The sequence below is a fragment of the Aquarana catesbeiana genome, linkage group LG05, assembly GCF_042186555.1.
Source record: "Aquarana catesbeiana isolate 2022-GZ linkage group LG05, ASM4218655v1, whole genome shotgun sequence".
Lineage (NCBI taxonomy): Eukaryota > Metazoa > Chordata > Amphibia > Anura > Ranidae > Aquarana > Aquarana catesbeiana.
In genome coordinates this window covers 597,414,849-597,438,194 of record NC_133328.1, presented here as the reverse complement: position 1 = coordinate 597,438,194, position 23,346 = coordinate 597,414,849, and the positions used below count along the sequence as shown (strand labels likewise).

Below are 23,346 nucleotides of genomic sequence, written 5' to 3'. Positions count from 1 at the left end.
GGGATCTTTTTGCAGATCGCTGTCCCTGGAAGAGATCTGGATCTGTAGGGATGCAGATCGCTGTCCCTGGAAGAGATCTGGATCTGTAGGGATCTTTATGTAGATTACTGTCTCTGGAAGTGACCTGGATCTGTAGGGATCTTTTTGCAGATCGCTGTCCCTGGAAGAGAACTGGATCTGTAGGGACAGTCATGGTGGTTTGCTGGAAGAAGAAGAAAAAGAAGAAGAAGAAGAAGAAGAAGAAGAAGAAGAAGAAGAAGAAGAAGAAGAAGAAGAAGAAGAAGAAGAAGAAGAAGAAGAAAAAGAAGAAAAAGAAAAGAAGAAGAAGAAGAAGAAGTGGAGATGATAGGGCAGGAAGGGCTGTGATGATGACAGTGTGTAGAGAGGAAGGGATGAAGATCTGATCGGATACAATGTGTGGAGTGTGTAGAGGAAGGATTGTTCTCCCGCACAGATCGGATACAATGTGGAGTGTGCGGGGTGGATGATCGGATACAATGTGTGGAGTGTGCGGGGTGGATGATCGGATACAATGTGCGGGGTGGATGATCGGATACAAAGTTTCTGTATGAGTGGCACAGGTTGCATGTAGTAGACAGTGTATGGTGGGGGGTGTCTGTGAGCAGCGTGCTCTCCCCTCCTCCTCCTCCTCCTCCTCCTGTGTCTGTAGAAGGGTTGTGCTCCTTTAAGCCGTGCAGAGGGGGCGGCGCCTGTCTCTGGTTAAGGCTCCTTTGATATTAATAGTGTTTGGTGTGTTGGATCTGACGTAATGCTCGCAGACTGAGGTCCTGACAAGCGATAACATTTGCTGATAAAGAGCTGATCTGTCTGGGATCTGGTATTGTCGGGATCCAGGGATCTCCTATTAGATCTCCCCCCCCCAGATCTCTCCTTCTCCCCCCCCCCTTCTCCTCCTCTCCTCCTCCCAGAGCCCCCCACTCCTTGTTCCTGTCTCTGCACTCAGACACACACAGTGGGGGGAACAGGAAACCTCCCCCCCCAATAATCACACATCAACTCTGCAACCTACAAGGAAGCGGTACATGGATCACCCCGGAGCCCCTCCATCCTCCACACTGATCAGCAGCAGGCTACTACACATCAATCAACAGGTAAGGGGGGGTTCTCTCTCTAGGTCCCACTCTGTGATTGCATGTCTGCTATGTGTCTGGATTAGTGGCCCTTCATCTGCAGGGACTGTCCTGGAAGGGGCCCCTGATCTGTGCAGACTGTCCCGGCTACTGCAGATTTATTATCGACTTATTTGCCCCTGGAAGTGATCTTGATCTGCAGGGACTAGAGCAGAGTTTTTGAAGATTGCTGACCCTGGAAGTGTCCCCTGATCTGCAGGGACTGTCCCTCAATACATCCATGGTCCCTGTCACTAGAAGGGGGCCTGATCTGTAGAGTTCTGTCCCGGCTACTGCAGATTTATTATTCACTTTATTGTCCCTGGGCTATGGGGACAGTCCTAGATTTCTTCTTTTTTTTTTAAGATTGATGTCTCAGAAAGTGTCCCCTGATCTGCTGGGACTGTCCTGAAAGGAGCCCCTGATCTGTAAAGATTGTCCCACAACATGTCTATGGTCCCTCATGTCACTGAAAGGGGCCCCCTGATCTCTAGAGACTGTCCCACAACATGTCCATGGACCCTCATGTCACTGGAAGGCCCCCCTGATCTCTAGAGACTGTCCCACAACATGTCCATGGTCCCTCATGTCACTGGAAGGGCCCCCCTGATCTCTAGAGACTGTCCCACAACATGTCCATGGTCCCTCATGTCACTGGAAGGGGCCCCCTGATCTCTAGAGACTGTCCCACAACATATCCATGGACCCCCATGTCACTGGAAGGGGCCCCCTGATCTCTAGAGACTGTCCCGGCTACTGCAGATTTATTATTGACTTTATTGCCCCCTGGAAGCGATCTTTGATCTCCAGAGACTGTCCCAGATTTTGTCCCTGGTCCTTGTTGTCCCTGGAAGTGTCCCCCGATTTGCAGGTACCAGGGACTGTCCCTCAATACATCCATGGTCCCTCATGACACTGGAAGGGGCCCCTGATCTCTAGAGACTGTCCCGGCTACTGCAGATTTATTATTCGCTTTATTGTCTCTGATCTGTAGGAACAGTCCTAGCTTTCTTTTTATTTTAAAGATTGATGTCTCAAAAAGTGTCCCCTGATCTTCAGGGACTGTCCCACAACATGTCCATGGTCCCTCATGTCACTGGAAGGGGCCCCCTGATCTCTAGTGTCTGTCCTGGCTCATGCAGATTTATTATTGACTTTATTGCCCTCTGGAAGCAATCTTTGATCTCCAGAGACTGCCCCAGATTTTGTCCCTGGTCCTTGTTGTCACTGGAAGTGGTCCTTGAATTGTAGAGAGTGGCCTAGCTATTGCAGATTTATCGTTGACTTTATTGCCCCTGGAAGTGATCTTGATCTGCAGGGACTGTCCCAGATTCCCCCCCCCCCCCCCCCCCCCCGTCCCTGTTGTCACTGGAAGTGGTCCCTGATCTGTAGAAACTGGCTCGGCTACTGCACAGTTAATATTGACTTTATTGCCCCTGGAAGTGATCTTGATTTGCAGGGACTGTACCGGAGTTTTTGAAGATTGCTGTCCCTAAAAATGTCCCCTGATCTCCAGAGACTGTCGCTCGGTACATCCATGGACCCTCATGTCACTGGAAGTGGCCCCTGATCTCTAGAGACTGGCCCGGCTACTGCAGATTTACTATTGACTTTATTGTCCCTGGTCGGTAGGAATGGTCCTAGTTTTTTTTTTTTTAAGATTGCTCTCTCAAAAAGAGCCCCCTGATCTACAGGGACTGTCCCACAACATGTCCATGGTCCCCTATGTCACTGGAAGGGGCCCCCTGATCTGTAGAGACTGACTCAGCTACTGCAGATTTATTATTCACTTTATTGCCCCTGGAAGTGATCTTGATCTGCAGGGACTGTCCCTTATTGTTTTTCCTGGTCCTTGTTGTCACTGGAAGTGGACCCTGAAATGTAGAGAGCGGCCTGGCTACTGCAGATTTATTTTTTAATTTCCCTGGTCTGTAGACACATTCCTAGCTTCTTTTTTTTTGTTTTAAAGATTGCTGTCTCAAAAAGTGTCCCGTGATCTGCAGGGACTGTCCCACAACATGTCCATGGTCCCTCATATCACTGAAAGTGGCCACCAATCTCTAGAGACTGTCCCGGCTACTGCAGAATTATTATTTACTTTATTGCCCCTGGCTTTATTGTTCCCGATTTGTAGGAACAGTCCCCAATTTTTGGAAGATTGCTGTCCCTGAAAGTGTCTCTTGTTTTCCAAATTGTGTCCCTGGACTTGATTTCACTGGAAGCATCCCCTGATCTCCAGGGACTGTCCCTCAGTACATCCATGGACCCTCATGTCACTGGAAGGGGCCCCTGATCTCTAGAGACTGGCCCGGCAACTGCAGAAATATTATTGACTTTATTTTCCCTGGGCTATGGGGACAGTCCTAGTTTTTTTGAAGATTGCTGTCCTAAAAAGTGTCCCCTGATCTGAATGGACTGTCCTACAAGATGTCCATGGTCCTCATTGTCACTGGAAGTGGTCCCAGGTCTCTAGAGACTGGCCCAGCTACTGCAGAATTATTATTGACTTTATTATCTCTGGTCTGTAGGAACAGTCCTAGCTTTTTTGAAGATTGCTGTTCCAAAAAGTGTCCCCTGATCTACAGGGACCAGGGACTGCCCCTTAATACATCCATGTGCCCTCATGTAACTGTGCCTAAAAGTGTCCCTTGATCTGCTTTTGCCCCTGGACCTCATTTTCACAAGAAGTTGTCCCTGATCTGTAGAGACTGTCCCAGTTACTGCAGAGTTATTATCAACTTTATTGCCCCTGGAAGCAATCTTGCTCCGCAGGAACTGTCCCTCAGTACATCCATGGACCCTGATGTCACTGTAAGGGGCCCCTGATCTCTAGAGACTATCCCAGATTCTGTCCCAGCACCTTGTTGTCACCTCTATTGTCCCTGATCTGTTTGGACGGTCCCAGCTTTTTTGAAGTTTGCTGTCCCTTAAAGTGCTCTGACCTCCAGGGACAGATCTTTACATTTAGGCCTGGCTTTAGCATTTTTCATCCCTGGACTATATTGTCCCTGGAAGCGATCTTGATATGTAGAGACTGTCCCAACTCTTTTGAAGACTGCTGTCCCTAAAAGTGGTCCTTGATCTACAGGAACTATCCCAGATTTGTGTAGATGTGGTCCCTGAAAGTGAAAAGGACTGTCCCAGGTGCTGCAGATTTCACCCTTGGACTTTACTGTCCCTGGAAGCGATCTTGACATTTAGAGGAAGTCCCACATTGTTTCTGAAGATTGCTGTCCCTAAAAGTGTCCCTTGATATGCAGGGGCTGGAAGGGACCTTTGATCTGTAGATACGGGCCCGGCTTCTGCAGACTTATTATTTACTTCATTGTCCCTGGAAGTGATGTTGATCTGGAGGAACAGCCCCAGCTTTTTTTTTTAAGAGGAAAGTGGCTCTTGATCTGCAGGGATTGTCCCAGATTTTGCCCCTGGACCTTGTTGACCCTAAAAGTGGTCTTGCTTTGCAGGTACTGTCCTGGCTTCTGAAGATTTATTATTTACTTCATTGTCCTTGAAAGTGATCTAAATCTGGAGGAACAGTCCCAGCTTTTTTGAAGACTGCTGTCCCTGAAAGTGGCTCTTGATCTCCAGGGACTGTCCCAGATTTTGTCCCCGAACCTTGGAAGTGACCCTGATCTGCAGATTTCACACCTGAACTTTATTGTCCCTAGAAGTGATCTTGATGTTCAGCAACAGTCCCAGGTTTTGTCCCTGGACCTTTTTTTTCCCCTAAAAGTGACCCTGATTAGATTAGATTAATTACTTTATTGTCCCTAGAAGTGATCTTGAGCAACATTCCCAGGTTTTGCCCCTGGACCTGGTTGTCCCTAAAAGTAGCCCTGCCATGCAGGGACTGTCCTGCCTTCTGTGAAACCTTGGAAGTGTCCCTGATCTGCAGATTTGACACCTGAACCTTATTGTCCCTAGAAGTGATCTTGATCTTTAGCAACAGTTCCAGGTTTTGCCCCTGGACCTGGTTGTCCCTAAAAGTGGCCCTGCTTCTGTGAATTTATTTACTTTATTGTCCCTGGAAGTGAGCTTGAGCTGCAGGGAATTTTTTGAACACTGCTGGCCCTGGAAGTGACTCTGATCTTCAGGGACTGTCCCAGCATCTGTAGATTTCCTCTCTTGATATTATTGTCCCTGGAAGTGTTCTTGATCTCCAGGGACAGTTTTGGATTTTTAAAGATCACTGTCCCTAGAAGTGATTGTGATCTGTAGAGGATAGTCCCACTTGTTGCAGATTATTGTCCCTGAACCTGTTTCTTTTAGCAGTTTAATGAAATATATTGTTGGACATTGTTGCATGCAGTTGTTACAATCTGTTTAAATAAAATAAAATTAAAAAAACAAACAAAAAACAAAACAAAAAATAAAACAAAAAGGTTTTTAACAACAAATGAAATATATTGTTGTGCAGTTGTTACATTTTTTATGTTAAAAATAATAATAATAATAAATAACGAAAAGAAGGTTTAATATAATTTTATAACGAAAAGAAGGTTTAATATAATTTTTAATATATTTAATATTAAATCTGACACAACTAGATGCTCCGGGACGGCGTCGCAATTAACTAGCCTTTAGCAGCAAAGTGCCCCTGGAAACTCTTTTTTTATATGGTCTTGACTGTGATAAACGTGGGGGATCTGAACCCAAACAAGTGCCTTTTTTTTTTCCCCCCCTCAATGCACCAAGGGAGAGAGGAGGGTGAAACATCCCCTCTCACGTTTCACGTGCATGGGAGAATTTTTTTTTTTTTTTTTTTTTCATGGTGGGTCAAAAAGCACGAGACTTGAAAATTGGCTACTTCAGTCTCCAGTAGCCCTGGCTCTTTCTCCTGTTGTCCTGGTCCAATCTGTTTGAAGCCCTGTCTGCACCACGAGGGTCAAGTTCACACACAGGAAGAGATAATAGGAAAGGGAACTTATTGTTTTCGGCTTTTTTTTTTTTGTTTGTTGTTGCTTGGTTAGAGTAACTTCCAGGTCATATTTTTTTTTTCTCCTTAAAGGAGCAGCTCACTGCTTTACCATGAGAAGAATCGTAGGATGGATGTGATTTTCTTTTTTCTTTTTTTTTTTTTTTTTTTTTACATTTTAACTTTTTTTGTAATTTTTACATAACAAAATTGATGAACTTGTTGCCGGAAAGGTTTTGTTGTTATACGTTTGTGGTGATCATGGGATTTAAGGTGACCAAAGGACAACGATCATGAGTAGTAAGTTTGACAAACTTTTTATTTACTGATGCTGGGGGAGGGGGCTTGCTGTGTTGTTTTTTATATTTATTTTTTTTTCTCCCAATAAATCAATTATATTAAGTGAGCATTAAAGTTCAAAAATACTTGTGACTTAGTTTTTTGTTTTTTAAGTGTTTTTTTTTTTTTTAATGATTGGCCAGGCTATGATGTTTGGGATCATAGGTGCTTGTGACTTTGTTTTGTTTTTTTTTGTGCTTTCAAATTTTTTAAATGATTGGCCAGGCAATGAAGTTTAGGATCATAGGTGCTTGTGACTTTGTTTTTTTTTTTTTTGGTATTTTTGTGTTTTTTTATTTTTTAAATGATTGGCCAGGCAATGAAGTTTAGGATCATAGGTGCTTGTGACTTCTTTTTTTTGTTTGTTTGTTTTTTTGTCTTGTTTTGGTCCTTTTTTATTTTTTATTTTAAATGATTAATCAGGCTATGACGTTTGGGATCATAAGTGCTTGCGACTTTGTTCTTTTTTATTTTTTCTAGGTGTTTTTTTTTTTTTATTATTTTATATGAATGACCAGAATGTGGAATTTGGGATCACTAGTGCTTGTGACATTGTTTTTTTTTTGTTTTCTTTGTGCTTTTTAATTTTTTTAAATGATTGTTCAGTCTATGAAGTTTGGGATCATAAGTGCTTGTGACTTGTTATTTTTTTAGATTTTTTTTTTTATTATTGAAATGAATGGCCAGGCTATGACGTTTGGGACCATAAGTGCTTGTGACTTTATTTTGATTTTTTTTGGTTGTTTTTTTTATTTTTCAATGATTGTCCAGGCTATGAAGTTTCTGATAATAAGTGCCTGTGACTTTGTTTTTGTTTTTTTTTGGGTGCTTGTTTTATCTATTTAAATGATTGACCAGACTATGAAGTTTGGAATCAGAAGTGCTGTTGACGTTGTTTTTGGTTTTTTTTGTTTGTTTGTTTTTTTGGGTGCTTTTTTAAAATCTTTTTAAATGATTGACCAGGCTATGAAGTTTGGGATCATAAGTGCCTGTGACTGTTTTATTTTTTTATTGCTTTTTTTATCTTTTTGAATGATTGACCAGACTATGAAGTTTGGAATTAGAAGTGCTCTTAAATTTGTTTTTGTTTTTTTTTGTTTGTTTGTTTGTTTTTTTGGGTACTTTTTTTAAATGAGTTGCTAGGCACTGATGTTTGAGAACATAAGTGCTTGTGACATATATATATATATATATATATATATATATATATATATATATATATATATATATATATATATATATATATATATATATATATATATATTTGTGCTTTTTTATTTTTAAATGAATGGCCAGGCTATGAAGTTTGAGATCATAAATGCTTGTGACTTATTTTTTTTTTTATTTTTTGTAGGTGCTTTTAGTTTTTTTGAATGAAAGGCCAGGTTACAACATTCATTCATGTATTTGAGGTTATATGTTATATTTTTTCGGTTTTATTTTTGTTTGATCTGGGTGGATTTTTTTTTTCTTGCTCCCATGCAGCCTGGAAGAATTTGCCTTTCTGCACACGATTTGAAATGAGTCATTACTCTCTATTCTTAATCCCTTTTATTCTTTTTATGCTGATAATGGAGGAGACATTGAAAAGGGTTCTGAATTAACAGATCGCCAGAATGAATGCTCTGTACCTCTGGGTACGTGTGCTTTATCTTTTTTTTTTTTTTTCTATCTGTGATGTAACATAATCGAGTGTGTTGGTAAAGTAAATATTATATTCAAATGAGTGATTAGGCCTTGGTGTAGTTTGTGTTCCTGTGTGTGATTGTTAGGAGTAAATACACAGCTCCTTTTTTTCTGCTGAGTGTTTGAACAGTTGCAAAGTGTTGAAAAGTTAGTGGCTTGTTACTCCTTAGTAAAGATGAAGCTGTGCTGCAAAGAGTAAAAAAAAAACAAAAAAACTTGATGCTAATCAGGACCCAAAACGTCTAATCGCAGCCTGGAAATGTATTTTTAAATCTTAAGTAAATATACTGCGCAGTAAGGAGTTGAGGTCAGAGAGATGCAAGGGAGCATTCCATTGGGGACCTGTATGGAAACTATAAATATAAGTAAATCACAGTGGCGGTCTTTATTTCATCAGGCGCAGATATATTCAAACAAAAGTAGAAGGAAACTCTTAATCACTCCCAGTCTTTCTCCCATTAACACTATCTTTTATTTGAGAAAACTTGTGCAAAATATAAAATATGTAACAATAAAAAAAAAAAGTTAATATATAGATGAAGTGCTGCGTAAACTGACAGCACTATATGAGTACCTGTAATAAATAAATAAATACGTTTTTAAAGGTTATGCAATATATAACAATTTAAAAAAATATATATATATATAGATGAAGCTCTGCGTAAACTGACAGCACTCTGTAAGTACCTGTAATAAATAAATAAAAGCATTAAAGGGTATAACATATATAACAATAAAAAAAAAAAAAAAAAAAAAAAAAAAGGTTAATATATGGATAAAGCACTGCATAGGTTGACAGCGCTATATAAGTACCTGTAATAAATAAATAAAAGTTTTAAAGGTTATACAATATATAACAGTTTAAAAAAAAAATAATATATAGGTGAAGCGCTGCATAAATTGACAGCGCCATATAAGTACCTGCAATAAATAGATAAAAGTTTTAAAGGGTATAACGTATATAACAATAAAAAAAAGTTAATATATAGGTGAAGCACTGCGTAATGTGACAGCGCTATATAAGTGCCTGTAATAAATAAATAAATAAAACATTTTAAAGGGTATAAAATATATAAAAAAAGTTAATATATAGGTGAGGTGCTACATAGATTGACAGCGCTATATAAGTACCTGTAATAAATAAATAAAGTTTTAAAGGGTATAAAATATATAACAAAAACAGTTAAAATATAGGTAAAGCACTGCGTAAATTGACAGCGCTATATAAGTACAGGAAATAAATAAATAAATAAAAGCTTTAAAGGGTATACAATATATTAAAATAAAAAAAAGTTAAAATATATATGTGAAGCGCTGTGCAAATCGACAGCGTTGTATAAGTACCTGTAATAAATAAATAAAAGTTTTAAAGGGTATAACATATATAACAATAAAAAAAAAAGAGTTACTATATAGATGAAGCTCTGCGCAAATTGACAGCTGTATAGTACCAGTAAGTACAGGTATAAGTACCTGTAATAAATACAATTTTAAAGGGTATAAAATATAAAGCAATGAAGAAAAAGTTAATATATAGGTGATGCGCTGTGTAAATTGACAGCATTATATAAGTACCTGTAATAAATAAATAAATAAAAGTTTTAAAGGGTTTAAAATGTATAACAATGAAAAAAAAAGTTAATATATAGGTGATGCGCTGCATAAATTGACAGCGCTTTACAAGTACCTGTAATCAATCAATCAATTTTTAATGGGTTAAAGAGAAAAGGTGGCACTTAGATAAAAATGTTATGTGGGGACAAAAATTCAGAAAAAAATAATTTGAAAAAAAAGAAAAATTGAAAATTTTAATTTTTTTTATATTTTTTATTTTGGAAAACATTAGGAAGAATAGACATTAGGAAGAAAATTAGGAAGAATTACTTGCATCTACACTGGTGAGCAATGTATCATAAAGGTTAATAATTTGGGTCGTCATCTAAAGCTCTGTAGCCACTGACAATGACACGACTGTCTGGAAATGATACCAGACTTTTTTTGATTTCGTTTAAAGTGGTTGACTTTTTTTTTTTTTTTTTACTTTCTGACGTGGCTAATATAAACACAGGCTTCTGAGCTTATCTTAGTAACACCCCCCCCCCCCCACTTTCATTCATTTGGCTTACCTTGGCCTTGAGGTCTGCAGTGCCGAGGCCTAGACTGGCATCTGATATGTTAAAACTACAACCTGGAGGTCTGAGACATCAGCCAGGCCTGTGTTTTTTAACTTTGCATGAAAGAAGGAAAAAAAAAAAAAAATTGGGGCTACTAGCTTTAGTAAATTGGTGAACATGTGTTTATTCACGTGCGTGGAAAACACGGAACTACCCAAGTGCCATGCTGACTGCCCTTATATTAAAAGCAAACATGTACAGATTGGTAGTAAAAATACAGTTCCCGACACCGGGATGTATTTTGATTAAGATATTCTGCACAGACATAAAATAGTCCATTCATTCAATCAACTGACAACTTTCCAATAGCTGTTTGCCTTTGCCTAATTTACTTTCCACAGGACAACTATTGTGGTAGTCTGGATTCGTTTTTTGGCAGCCGCGGACAACTGTAAACCCAGACGTTTCTGTCCCAAATATTACACCTAACAAGTCAAATTGGAGTTTATAACACTAGACAGATACTTTAACATGGAGCACATTACATTTTCCATATGCCGCTCCGCAGGGCTCCCGTCTGATAGTCCGTGTGTTTCTGTTCAGCTCTCCCCCCCCCCCCTTTTTTTTTTTTAGAAGGGGGGGGCTCAGTCTCCTTCGGGCAGGAACAGGTTAAACGATTTCATATTTACGCTTCTATTTCGAATCGTAGAATCTTGAAACGTGTGACTCTTGGCTCTAAGACACGTTTCAAAGGTAGAATCCGCACACAAAATTTCTCCTAGACTGTCTTGACCACAGAAGGGAAAAAAAGTTGTTTAAACAAGCACTTGCATTGTCTGTTTACTCCAGAGTAGTAACATAGGTATCCCCCCCCAAAAAAAAAATAAATAAAAAATTACTCATAGTGAACGTAAGTGTGACATTCACGACCCAGTAAATACTGTAAGTGCTTTAGTGATTTTTCTTATGAAATTTGGATTACTCAGGAATGTGTTGCATAAAATTTTGCGACCGTACCAAATATCAGTATTGGCTGGTCTCAATACTGGTGAAAATATGAAAAATGGTTCCAGTTTGTCTGATACTTATGAATTCATAGCCTTCGCTCTTAAATATACACTAATATTAGTGACCCATGGTGGAAGGGTTTTTTTTTTTCTAGTTCATGGACCCTAAATAGAGCAGTTTTTCCAAAACATTTGATTAGTCTTTTTTTAGAAATATAATGGATCAAAGTTTTTTTTTTCTAGTTTATGGACCCTTAAAAAGAGCAAAGTTTTTTCCAAAACAGTTGATTAGTCTTTTTTAGAAAAATAATGGCTCAAAGTTTTATTTTTTTTTCTAGTTTATGGACCCTTAAAAAGAGCAACGTTTTTCCAAAACAGTTGATTCGTCTTTTTTTAGAAAAATAATGGAGCAAAGTTTTTTTTCTAGTTTATGGACTTTAAAAAGAGCAAAGGTTTTCCAAAACAGTCAATGAGTATTTTTTTTTTTGATAATTGCTTTGGAATTATGGACTTTCAGCTATGAACAGTGATAGTGTGTGTTCTGGGGTTATAAAAAAAATAAAAATAAAACAATAACTTTAATATATTTCATCATTTTTTATTAATGGAAAAAAATAATAATGGGAGTACACAATTACCTTTGACGTTAAGTTTATATCAGCCCTCAAGTGTCACCGTATTATCAGACTATTCTAGATCAGGCTTTTCCAGTACTAGTGGAACAGCTGCCAAGGGGTATGTCTGCTTTTTAAACTATGTCTAAAGGTTTTTTTGTGCATTCTTTAAAAAAAAAAAAAAAAAAAAAAAAAAACATATAGCAGAGATACATTTATAGTCAAATATAATGCCTCAATAACTATATTATCAAGCTACTCTAGATAAGGCTTTTCCAGTACTAGTGGAACAGTTGTCAAGGGGTATGTCTACAGTACTTTTTTAACTATATGCTACTCATTTTTTATTAAAAAACTTTAATATCATTCATCATTTCTTATTAATAGAAAATAAATAATGATTGTACATAATTACCTTTTAAGTTAGGTTTCTATCGGCCCTCAAGTTCTAAGTGTCACTGTATTATCTAGCTATTCTAGATCAGTCTTTTGCAGTACTAGTGCTGTCAATGGGGTATGTCTACTTTTTAAACTACATACTACTTTTTTTTTTATTAAAAAAAATGAAAAAAATAACTTTAATATCTTTCATGATTTCATATTAATTGAAAAAAAAAAAATCATGGGAGTACATAATTACCTTTGACGTTTTGTTTACATCAGCGCTCAAGTGTTACTGTATTATCAAGCTATTCAAGATTAGGCTTTTGCAGTACTAGTGGAACAGCTGTCAAGGGGTATGTCTACTTTTTAAACTACATCTAAAAGTTTTTTTGTGCATTCTTTAAAAAAAAAAAAAAAAAAAAAAATAATAGCATAAATACATTTATAGTCAAAACAATATGCCTCAAAAACGATATCATCAAGCTATTCTAGATCAGGCTTTTGCAGACCACGACAAAGGTTCTTCTAGTGGTTCAGCTGTCAAGGGGTATGTCGACCTTTTTAAACCATGTCTAAAAGATTTTTTGTTCATTAAAAAACAAAAACAAAACAAAGGATTATAGCAGAGATACATTTATAGTCAGATATTATGCCTCAAAAACAATATTAAAAAGTTATTCTAGATCAGGCTTTTCCAGTGGAACAGCTGGCAAAGGGTGAGTCAACTTTTTTAAACTACGTCTAAAAGTTTTTTGTGCATTCATTAAAAAACACAAACAAAACAAACAAAAAAAAGCTCTAGCAGAGATACTTTTGTAGTCAAATATTAGGCCTCAAAAACTATATTATCAAGCTATTCTAGATCAGGCTTTTCCAGACTGTGGCACAGGTTCTCCTAGTGGAACAGCTGTCAAGGGACTATGTCTGCCTTTTAAACTCTGTCTAAAAGTTTTCTAAGATCCCATACACACTATACAACCTTTGTTGTGTGATTTCCTTTGGATTTACCAAAACCATGTAGTGCAAGGGCCTGCCTGGTTGGATACAAATTGAAACTCTTATGCCCTGTACATACGGTCGGATTTTCCGATGGAAAATGTGTGATAGGACCTTGTTGTCGGAAATTCCGACCGTGTGTAGGCTCCATCACACATTTTCTATAGGAATTTCCGACACACAAAGTTTGAGAGCTTGCTATAACATTTTCCGACAACAAAATCCGTTGTCGGAAATTCCGATCGTGTGTACACAAATCTGACGCACAAAGTGCCATGCATGCTCAGAAAAAATTAAGAGATGAAAGCTATTAACTACTGCCCCGTTTATAGTCCCGACGTACGTGTTTTACGTCACCACGTTTAGAACGATCAGATTTTCCGACAACTTTGTGTGACCGTGTGTATGCAAGACAAGTTTGAGCCAACATCCATCGGAAAAAATCCATGGATTTTGTTGTCGGAATGTCCGATCAATGTCAGACCGTGTGTACAGGGCATTAAGGTTTGACCTCATATTTTATGGTTTTGGAAAAAATCTTCAGAAAATTGTATAGTGTATTTTTTTTTTTTTTTTTTAAAAGGGATTATATTTGAGATACATTTATAGTCAAAATAATGTGCCTCAAAAACTATATTATCAAACTATTCTAGATCAGGTATTTTCAAATCGTGACACAGATTTTACTGGTTGTACAGCTGCCAGGGGTTATGTCTACTTTTTAAACTACTGTACATCTAAATGATTTTTTTTTTTTTTTGTTTTGTTCATTTAAAAAAGAAAAAAGAATAATAGCAGCTATTCTAGATCAGGCTTTGCTAGACCGTGACCTAGGTTCTCCTAGTGGAACATCTATCAAGGGGTATGTCTACCTTTTAAACTATGTCTTAAAGTTTTTTTTTGTTCATTAAAAAAAATAAATAAATAAGATTATAGCAGAGATACATGTATAGTCCAATAGTATACCCCAAGAACAATTTTATCAAGCTATTCTAGAACCGGTATTTCCAGACTGTGATACGTGTTCTGCTAGTGGAACAACTGTCATGGGGTATGTCTACCTTTTAAACTATGTCTTAAAGTTTTTTTTTTTTTGTTCATTCAATCAAAAAAAAAAAAAAAAAAAAAAAAAAAGATTATAGCAGAGATACATGTATAGTCCGATAGTATACCCCAAAAACAATTTTATCAAGCTAATCTAGATCCAGTATTTCCAGACTGCGACACGTGTTCTGCTAGTGGAGCAGCTGTCAAGGGGTATGACTACCTAAGTAACTATGTCTAAAAGTTTCTTAAAAAAAAGTTTATATCAGCGATACATTTATAGTCGAATATTATGCCCCAAAAACTATATTATTAAGCTATTCTAGGTCAGGCTTTTACAGACCGCGGCACAGGTTCTTCTATTAGATGGGGTATGTCTACCTTATAAACTACATCTAGTTACTTGTTTATTCTTTAAAAACAAATAGATGTTTATTAGAGATACATTTATAGTCCAAATAATGTATTTCAAAAACTGTGGCTACTATAAGTTTACATTGTGGTGGTGGTGGGGGGGGCAGCTGCAATATAAATGCCACACTCTGAGGGGTATTTAGGAATCTATAGTTTATATAAGGGGAGCAAAAATGTATACAGTTTAGAAATGCTGCAGAAGATATAAATATTTGCAGTCGTGTATATTTTATCCTGCCCATTCCATAATCCGTACCCCTTGCTAAATGTACCTGTTGTTGTGTCATCTCCCCCCTTGGTGTTACTACTGACAGGCATCTACTGTATTTGCCACCTGTGGAACTGTTTATAAACCCGTGAATGAACTTTGTAGCGGTGGTGGGAGTTCGGTATACTGTTACTTGGAGAGCATCACTTGGAGGAAAGTTATTTTTATAACTACTGCAAGTAATGGATGAGTTCCTCAAAGTGTATTGTCCTGCGTGTAGTTTTGTATGTTTAGGTTCCGCTAGGTGTAATATATTATGCTGTGTTTTCACTATTACGGCAGGGCTTTGAGTGAATTAAGTAATGGCTCCTACAAGACAGGCTTATTCAACCTGGCAGTGCTAAGGGTTGTAATCTGATGCAACCTGTAAGGTGTAAGTTCAAATCCAAACAGTGTCAATCCAAAAAGTGTCAATCGCTGTACACTCTGTAAGGTGTAGGTTCAGATCTAAAAAGTGTCATCCAGTTCTGATTGGTTCTTGTGGATTATTGAACTTTGCTTATTACTCTTTGCCTTCTTCAATAAGTCTCATGAAGGTAAGGACACGGGTTGGTCTACTAAAGCTGGAGAGTGAATAGTTACATAGTTAGGTTGAAAAAAGACACAAGTCCTAGTTCAACCGTAAAAATAAATAAATAGATAAAAAATAATATCATATAATCCTATATACACAATCCTATACCCACAGTTGATCCAGAGGAAGGTGAAAAACCCCCAGCAAAGCATGATCCAATTTGCTACAGCAGAGTAAAAAATTCCTTCCTGATCCCCTGAGAGGCAATCAGATTTTCCCTGGATCAATTTTACCTATAAGGCCAGTTTCACACTGGGACGGTGGGGGCGTTGCCAGTAAAACGCCGCTATTTTTAGTGGCACTTTACCGTCATTTTAGCGGTGCTATTCGGCCGCTATTGGGGTGGTTTTAACCCCCGCTAGCGGCTGAAAAAGGGTTAAAACCGCCTGCAAAGCACTGCTACAGCGGCGCTTTGCCAGTGGTATAGCCACGCTGCCCCATTGATTTCAATGGGCAGAAGCGTTGAAGGAGCGGTGAAGGAGCGGTGAATACACCGCTCCTTCACCGCTCCAAAGATGCTGCTTGCAGGAGTTTTTTTTCCATCCTGCAAGCGCACCGCTCCAGTGTGAAAGACCTCGGGGCTTTCACACTGGAGAAAAAGCAGCGGTTGTTTCAGGGCGCTTTGCAGGCGCTATTTTTAGCACTGTAGCGCCTGCAAAGCGCCCCAGTGTGAAAGGGGCCAGTACCCAGTTATATTATGTACATTTAGGAAATAATCCAGGCCTTTATATAATAAATCTACTGAGCTAGACAGAACCAGCCCTGGAGGAGAGCTTATTCCACATTTCCACAGCTCTTACTGTGAAGAAACCTTTCCGTATTTGGAGATGAAATCTCTTTTCCTCTAGGCCTAAAGAGTGCCCCCTTGTCCTCTGTGTTGACCGTAAAGTGAATAACTCAACACCAAGTTCACTATATGGACCCCTTATATATTTGTACATGTTGATCATATCCCCCCTTAATCTCCTCTTCTCAAAAATCTGGTGCAGCTCTGCATAGAAGCCAGTCAGCTTCCAGGATTTTTATCAAAGCTTAATTGAACAAGCTGAAGTTAGAAGCTGATTGGCTACCATGCAGAGTTGCACCAGATTTTGCGCTCTCCAGTTTTAGTAAATCAACCCTGCCGAGTTGTCTTTCTAGTCACTTACATAAACCTAGATAGCGTTTAGTGTAAGAAGCAGTAATGTGTGTTAACTTAAAGCTGTAGTAAAACACTGTGTGTGTGTGTTTTTTTTTTCTGGAACCTGCAAGGTAAAGCCATAATGTGCTAGTATGCATCGCATGCTAGCACATTATGTGAAACTTACCTTAGAATGAAGCCCTTCCAGCGGCGAGCTGTCACAGCTGACAGGGCTTTCATCTTCACCCATCTTCCTTCACAGACTTCGGCCGTGTGAGAGGCCAGAGCCGCAATGACGTCACTCCCACACATGCATGCGGCAGCTGCCGTTTACGGCACAGGGTTCTGAAGGAACGGCCTGGGTGGCTGTCTCTTCAGAGCGCATGCACCGGTGATGTAACTGGCAGCATGTACAGTAAATATCCCCATCAATGGCGCACATTGAGGACATATTTACAATACCTATAGGTAAGCCTTATTATAGGCTTATCTATAGGAAAAAATGTATGCATGGGAGTTTACTCACACTTTAAACTTCAGTTCATATCAGTTTTAGTGTAATCAACAATAAAAAAAAAAGTTTGGCCAAAAAAATGTTGGTCAAAGCACTCTACTTTTATTCTGCATATTAGATAATCAATAAAAAAAAAAAAAAAAAGTGGGATTAATTTACTAAAACTGGAGAGAGTGAAAAATCTGGTGCAGCGGTGCATGGTAGCCAATCAGCTTCTCACTTCGTGTTGTTCAATTAAGCTTTGACAAAAACCCTGGAAGCTGATTGGTTTCTATGCACAGCTGCACCAGATTTTGCACTTTTCAGTTTTAGTAAATCAACCCCAAGTGTTGGCCAAAAAAAAAAAAAATGTTGGTCAAAGCACTCTACTTGCAGTTTGCATATTAGGAAATCTGAAGTGTGCTTTAGAAGGACAGCTACATCAATATACCCCTTTTAATAAGGTATATAAAACATATGATAGTTTAATTTCATAAAATGTGCTATTTTTTTATTTAAAAAAAAATCTTTTATTTTTTGGGAACATCTTTTATTTTTTTAAAGAACGGTATTGATGCGTTCTTACATGCAAGGACTGTATTACGCTGATCACCTCATGATGTATAATTACACAGGGCATGTGAGTTACAGCATTACATGAATCGCATTAATATCCGTGTCAGAACAATCAATGATTTACTGTCTCTCGTGTATCAGGAAAGAAATTTGAATTCAAACTTTTTTTTTTTTTAACTATTATATGCATTTTTTTTTTTTTGGGTCATTTAATAACTGCCTGGAGAGAAGGTGTAGAAGTCTACTGAGTCATCGTTCTTAGTACAGCGATGCCTCTATAGTTGACGTAAAGCACAATGTACAATATAAAGAACTCAAGAGAAAGTAACTTTGCAAGCTTAAGTTATTTAAAAAAAAAAAATCTGTCCTATATTTTATGAAATATTCTAACTTTTACTATATTGGCATGTAAGGATGAGAAACTGAAATATAATCATGAGGCAACTCACGTAAAGGATGTATACCAGTGACGTGACAAAGTAGTTTTAGTTTGACTAAATTAAGTTCTTCTTTGACAGGTCTGTCTTACTTGTTTATTCCCCCCCCCCCCTCCGCCTACTACTGATTATTGGTTATTATAAGCTGCACTCCAAATTTACTATAGCTTGTGATCCACCCTTGCAATAATTTCAGAATGCGACCTTGAACTGTCTACAGTTCTTGAATAAGTACAACAAAAATGGGCATCTTGCCTGTAAATTGTTGATAGGTGTATCTGAACAAAGGGCTGCACCTCTGAAGCCTTGGGTTTATTATTTTGCTTCCTGACATTAAATATATTTTTTGTTCTATAGTTGCGTTAGTTAAGTAAAAAAAAAAAAAAAAAAAAAAAAAAAAAGATAGCCAGCATGTTTAACTTAGGAAACTTTTATTATATATATATATATATATATATATATATATATATATATATATATATATATATATATATATATATATATATATATATATATATATATATATATATACTTCACTGCAGCTAGTATATAATATGTGTATTTTGACAATTTAGTTATAATAAAAAAAATAAACATACTATGTTTGGCTTGTGTGTTACAATGGCTTTGTGCTTGTAGAGAGCCACACGCCACATTTATTTTTGTGACACCCATGATTGCATATTTAGCTGTTGTAAAACATTTTTTTTTAATTTAATAGTATACAGAAGTAAAATGTTGATGACATTTTTGTGAAATGGGAGCTCATCAAAACCTGCGTCTGTCCCTTCAAATTGTAAAAATAGCGATGGCTTTAATTACATAGAGAGGTGTTTTTGGTTACCAGAGATAGTCTAAATACAAGATGCTATTGATGGTGATGGCACCACTAATGGGTAACTTGGGTTACTGTTACCTTAATACTTGACCACCCATGACATGAATGTTTTGGTGTACAACTTTAAAGTACACAAGTACAAATAGCAAATTTGTGATGTTTAGACCAAAACATTTTCAACAATTATCTTACAGGCATTCCTTATAAGAAAAGACTTTGTTAGACGCATATAGGTTGAGATGGTTGATATTGTATGTAAAAAATTGCATCAGCTTTTTGCTGCCTATACTAATATCTATATATTATTATTTTATATATAAGACATTGTTTTAAAGTATAACTACTTATATCCACAGACAGAACCTGCTTATAGAAAGTAGTTTTGTTAAAGTATGCATGGAGCCTGATATTCATTTGCCTAGGACACGCTTTTCTAAGGGTTTAGAGGCTAAAATTGTATTCTAAACTGCCAACTGGGAGACACTATCAAACAATGCTGACTGTTGCCAGTTTTTCATTCCTCCAGGTTAGGCACTCCACCCATTGTGATGCCCCACCCTGTGTGGATGACTATAATTCAATAGTGCTCAGTTTATACTGGTATCCATCTGTATGGTCTGAGCCAAAAGACCTATTCGATTTCTTTAATCTAAGGATCTTATCCAAGAACAAAGTCTATCGTGCATCAAGGCTTCCCTCAAATATGCTAGGTTAGGAAACCCAGGAATATTTTCTCTTGTAAATGACATGATGCAATATAATCTTACTTATGTGATGGAAAATAATGAAACCGTACCCCTCAAGCACCAGGAGGTTTAGTGGCGATAAAAGACAGACGTATTATTATGTGCTATTATTCTATTAGTTGTCTTTTCAACATTTCTACGTATCTGTTGCTATGATATCAGTACACTGGTATTAAGATTACTAAACAGAAAACTTGACTAACAAGCTTTGATATTCCAGAAAAGTATTCAGTTCTGACAGAATTTTAGGTAGGAATTTATCAAATGAGGAGGGCTGTCTGAACTTTTTAGTTCTACGATGGGTACATAGACTTTGACCACAAAGAAATTACGTTAAAAATCTGGGCATGTGATAATATGTGTTGGTTAAAAAATTCTGTAAAAAAGGAAATTAAAAGTTTTTTGGGGGAATAACCCTTCTCTGACAAAGGGGGCTCCATTCAAGTAAACTTGACTTTCTTTAAATTAAATTATAGTTAGCCATTATGCAGTTTTACCATTTGGTGGGTCTTGAGAAGGTAGGCATTTTGGCTGCTCATATCCAGAATCCAACTAATCAAAAAATTGATTCTAAAAATTAGGCAAAAAAATAAATAATAGCTTGTCTTGAGTAATATTTCCTCACACAAACATGAAGTGGGGGTGTAATTTCATAAGTGATGTATAGAAGATGGAAATTTTAGGGCTATGTTTTACATGAATTTTAATGTCTTTGAGGTTTCTAAAACAGATAACTTTAAAAGTTCAAGTCACAAACTTTATAATCTAACCATAATTAACACATTATTTTAATAAAGGTGCATGATAGTATGTGGGACCTGCTTCCTGTACAGTGATGCCTTTATGTGTTAGTTTGTGCAATTTTCCTTTTTTGTTTGAGCCATGAGGCGCCTAGGACTCCGAGCCTCTTGATTCAGCTCAGCTCATGGTCAACAAAAAATGGCCACCATGTAAAATAGCTATATTCAGATGTCTGTGCCTTAAAATGATACAAGACTAAATGTTGTTACTACAAATCACAAAGCGACGGATATGTAAGCCGATGACGATGATGATATTGGTCACCTATCAAGCAGATGTTATAGTACTAATATTTAATTGAAAATGTTCAAGACAACCCAATTATTTTGGGGGTGTATATCCTGTTTTTTTCCTTAGGCTTTCTTCTGCTGTCATTAGTTCAGGGGATTGTTTGTGACCGTTTGTGCTCTGTAATGGCGTTAAAGAGGTTTTCTGGACTTGAAACAACATGTTAGGCACTCAAAACTTTACTATAGCAGAAACCACTTGCTTATAATGTAGAGCATTTAATAAAGGCTTCCTACACATTTAATTATGTCTGTTGTTAGTCTTTTAGTGCGTCACCTAATAAACCTAACAATGTATGAAGTTCCAAGACTTTGACACAAGAGTTTTCAGCGTGACCGTCAGTTGTCCAGTGCCACCAACCTCATTTTTTTTTTAGACTTCACTTACGATGCTATGAATATATTCTTGGAAAATATTTTAAGTACTAGTTTCTTAATGTTTTTATTATTTCCAAAAATATCTTTATAGCTTTATCCATGTGGCTTCTTTTGTTGGCCGAAGTGACGTTCATGGAGCATTTTTGTGTGTTTGTCCGTAATCAGCAGTTACTTTGTAGTGCAAACGACAATGAAGTTGTGCCTGGTGACTAATTTGTTCTTATAATTATAGTTTGTGGTTGTAATTGGACCATCCGTGTGTATAATGTACCGTTTCTTAGTTTTTCCTTTCATCAGGAAGCAGCTTGGTAATGAAATTCATATTGTGCCCAAATCAAAGTAAAATAATACTTCATAGTATATACTTTTAATTAGACTTGTGTATTTAGATTAAAGCATGGATTGGTAATATTTAAACTTAGCTTTTTAAAGAGGCCTACTTACAAGAAGAATTGGCAGAGTAATGCAGCATCACAACTTTATTTTTTTACTTTGGTGGTTTTCAGGGGGACTTTGCTAGCCATTTTGTATAATGAACCTTTGTTTTGCCCAAAGCAACTTCACTTATATCAGACCTCCCCTAGATGCATATAATTTCTTCCCGCACTCTACTGCTGCATAGAAACAAAGAGAAAAAGCCCTATATAAGCTTAAAGTTTCTCCAACTTGAATCTTACACACGGCTAATGACCCACTCCCCACCCCCCATGTGACAGCTTAAGTGTCCGATGAATGCTCACTTAGGCTTCCAGTGCTGCATCGTGTGAGGAAAGACCTTGAATCATATGCTCCCCATACCTGGAAGCACCCGGTTATCTCTCTTCACTTCCAAACACTGAAGGAATTGGCAGACGAATGGTGGGAAGATAGGTATTAGCAATTACTTGGGCAAAGCATAGTTTCACTTAAAGCCAGGGCTTTTTTTCAGCAGGAACTAGGGGGAACTCAGTTCCACCACCTCTGGCTCAGGTCTTCTGCTCCCTGCTCACCACTATCACTTGGTAACACTGAAGTCCAGCTTCTGCGTTTACAAGTGATAGCTTATCTCCCAGTAGCTCCCACAGGTCAGATATCCTGCGCAGATCCCACTGAGTGCCAGACAGGGACAAGGGAGATACAGAACAGGTGCCCAGGGTTCAGTGCAGTCATGGGCAGGAGAGGGTGTGTGGTAGGCTGCACTCTCTTTGGTCTCCATTTTTTCCCTGGTGACCAGTTGTTGATGCTCCTACTGCATAATCTCCCTTGCAAGTATAGTATGATAGGAGTCACTACAGCCGGATAGGTGTTTCAGCTTAATATTGAAACAAAGGTAAGACATATGACAGATGGTGCAGCTTTTAAGGAGGTGGAGAAGATGAGGGCAGTGGAGGGAGGGGATTGTATGCAGAGGGAAGAGCTACTATTTGATGCCATTTAGCAGGTATGTGAGTGTGGCGGGCATGGTTGAGTTCCTGCACCTATTCTATTAGAAAAAAAGCCCTGCTTAAAGCCCAGTTGTAGCTTCTTTTTAATTAGCAGGTGAATCCAGGGTGCTGAAAATGAAGATTTTAAACTTTTTTTTGTTTTGTTTTTTTAAGCACTTTCTCAAGTGGCATGCTGAGAATCCAGACTGCTTTGCTCTGTGTAAGTAGTGGTCCAGATCTCCAGCAGTACAACCTGGCCTTTGGACAAGGCTCTTAATAGACAACGCTTCCTAAGGAACATTGGCATTATTCACAGGAGCAATGTACAGGAGCTGCATTGGAATCCTAGAGATCCGGACCACTCTAGCATACCAGCAGGCAAAGGGAGTTTGGGAAGAAGCTGGAGCACTCGTACAGCCTAAAAAAATAAAATAAAATAATCCTAATAATCCTGTAAAATATTCATTTATTCAGCACCTTTACTTCACCTAATTATTAAAAATAAGCTATCATTGGGCATTAAAGCTAAGATCTGTAGCACTTGTTAAAGTTGAAAATAGAGTACGAAACTGTAAACGCTGTGTTGGTGGCAAACGGCTAACTGAACAGCTTGGTAATGATTATCATAGGTGAACAGTAGTGAAGTTGAGGTTATGAAATGCAGCTTTGTCTATGGGGTTTATTTACTAAAGGCAAGTGCACTTGGAAGTGCAGTCACTGTAGATCTGAGAGGAAGATCTGAAATGAGGGGAAGCTCTGCTGATTTTATTATCCAATCATGT

General features: G+C 37.8%; 1 protein-coding gene across 3 annotated transcripts in view; it reads left to right on the top strand.

The window, feature by feature from the left end:
* Positions 1-728: 728 nt before the first annotated feature.
* The window catches only part of TRPS1 (transcriptional repressor GATA binding 1), a 431,723-nt gene continuing 409,105 nt past the window's right edge, over positions 729-23,346 (top strand). For 2 of the 3 annotated variants that reach the window (XM_073632171.1, XM_073632170.1), the window contains exon 1: positions 729-1,112. The gene's annotated coding sequence lies outside the window, so the exon portion shown is untranslated. The remainder of the gene's footprint in view (positions 1,113-23,346) is intronic. The other variant, XM_073632172.1, reaches the window with a different exon arrangement.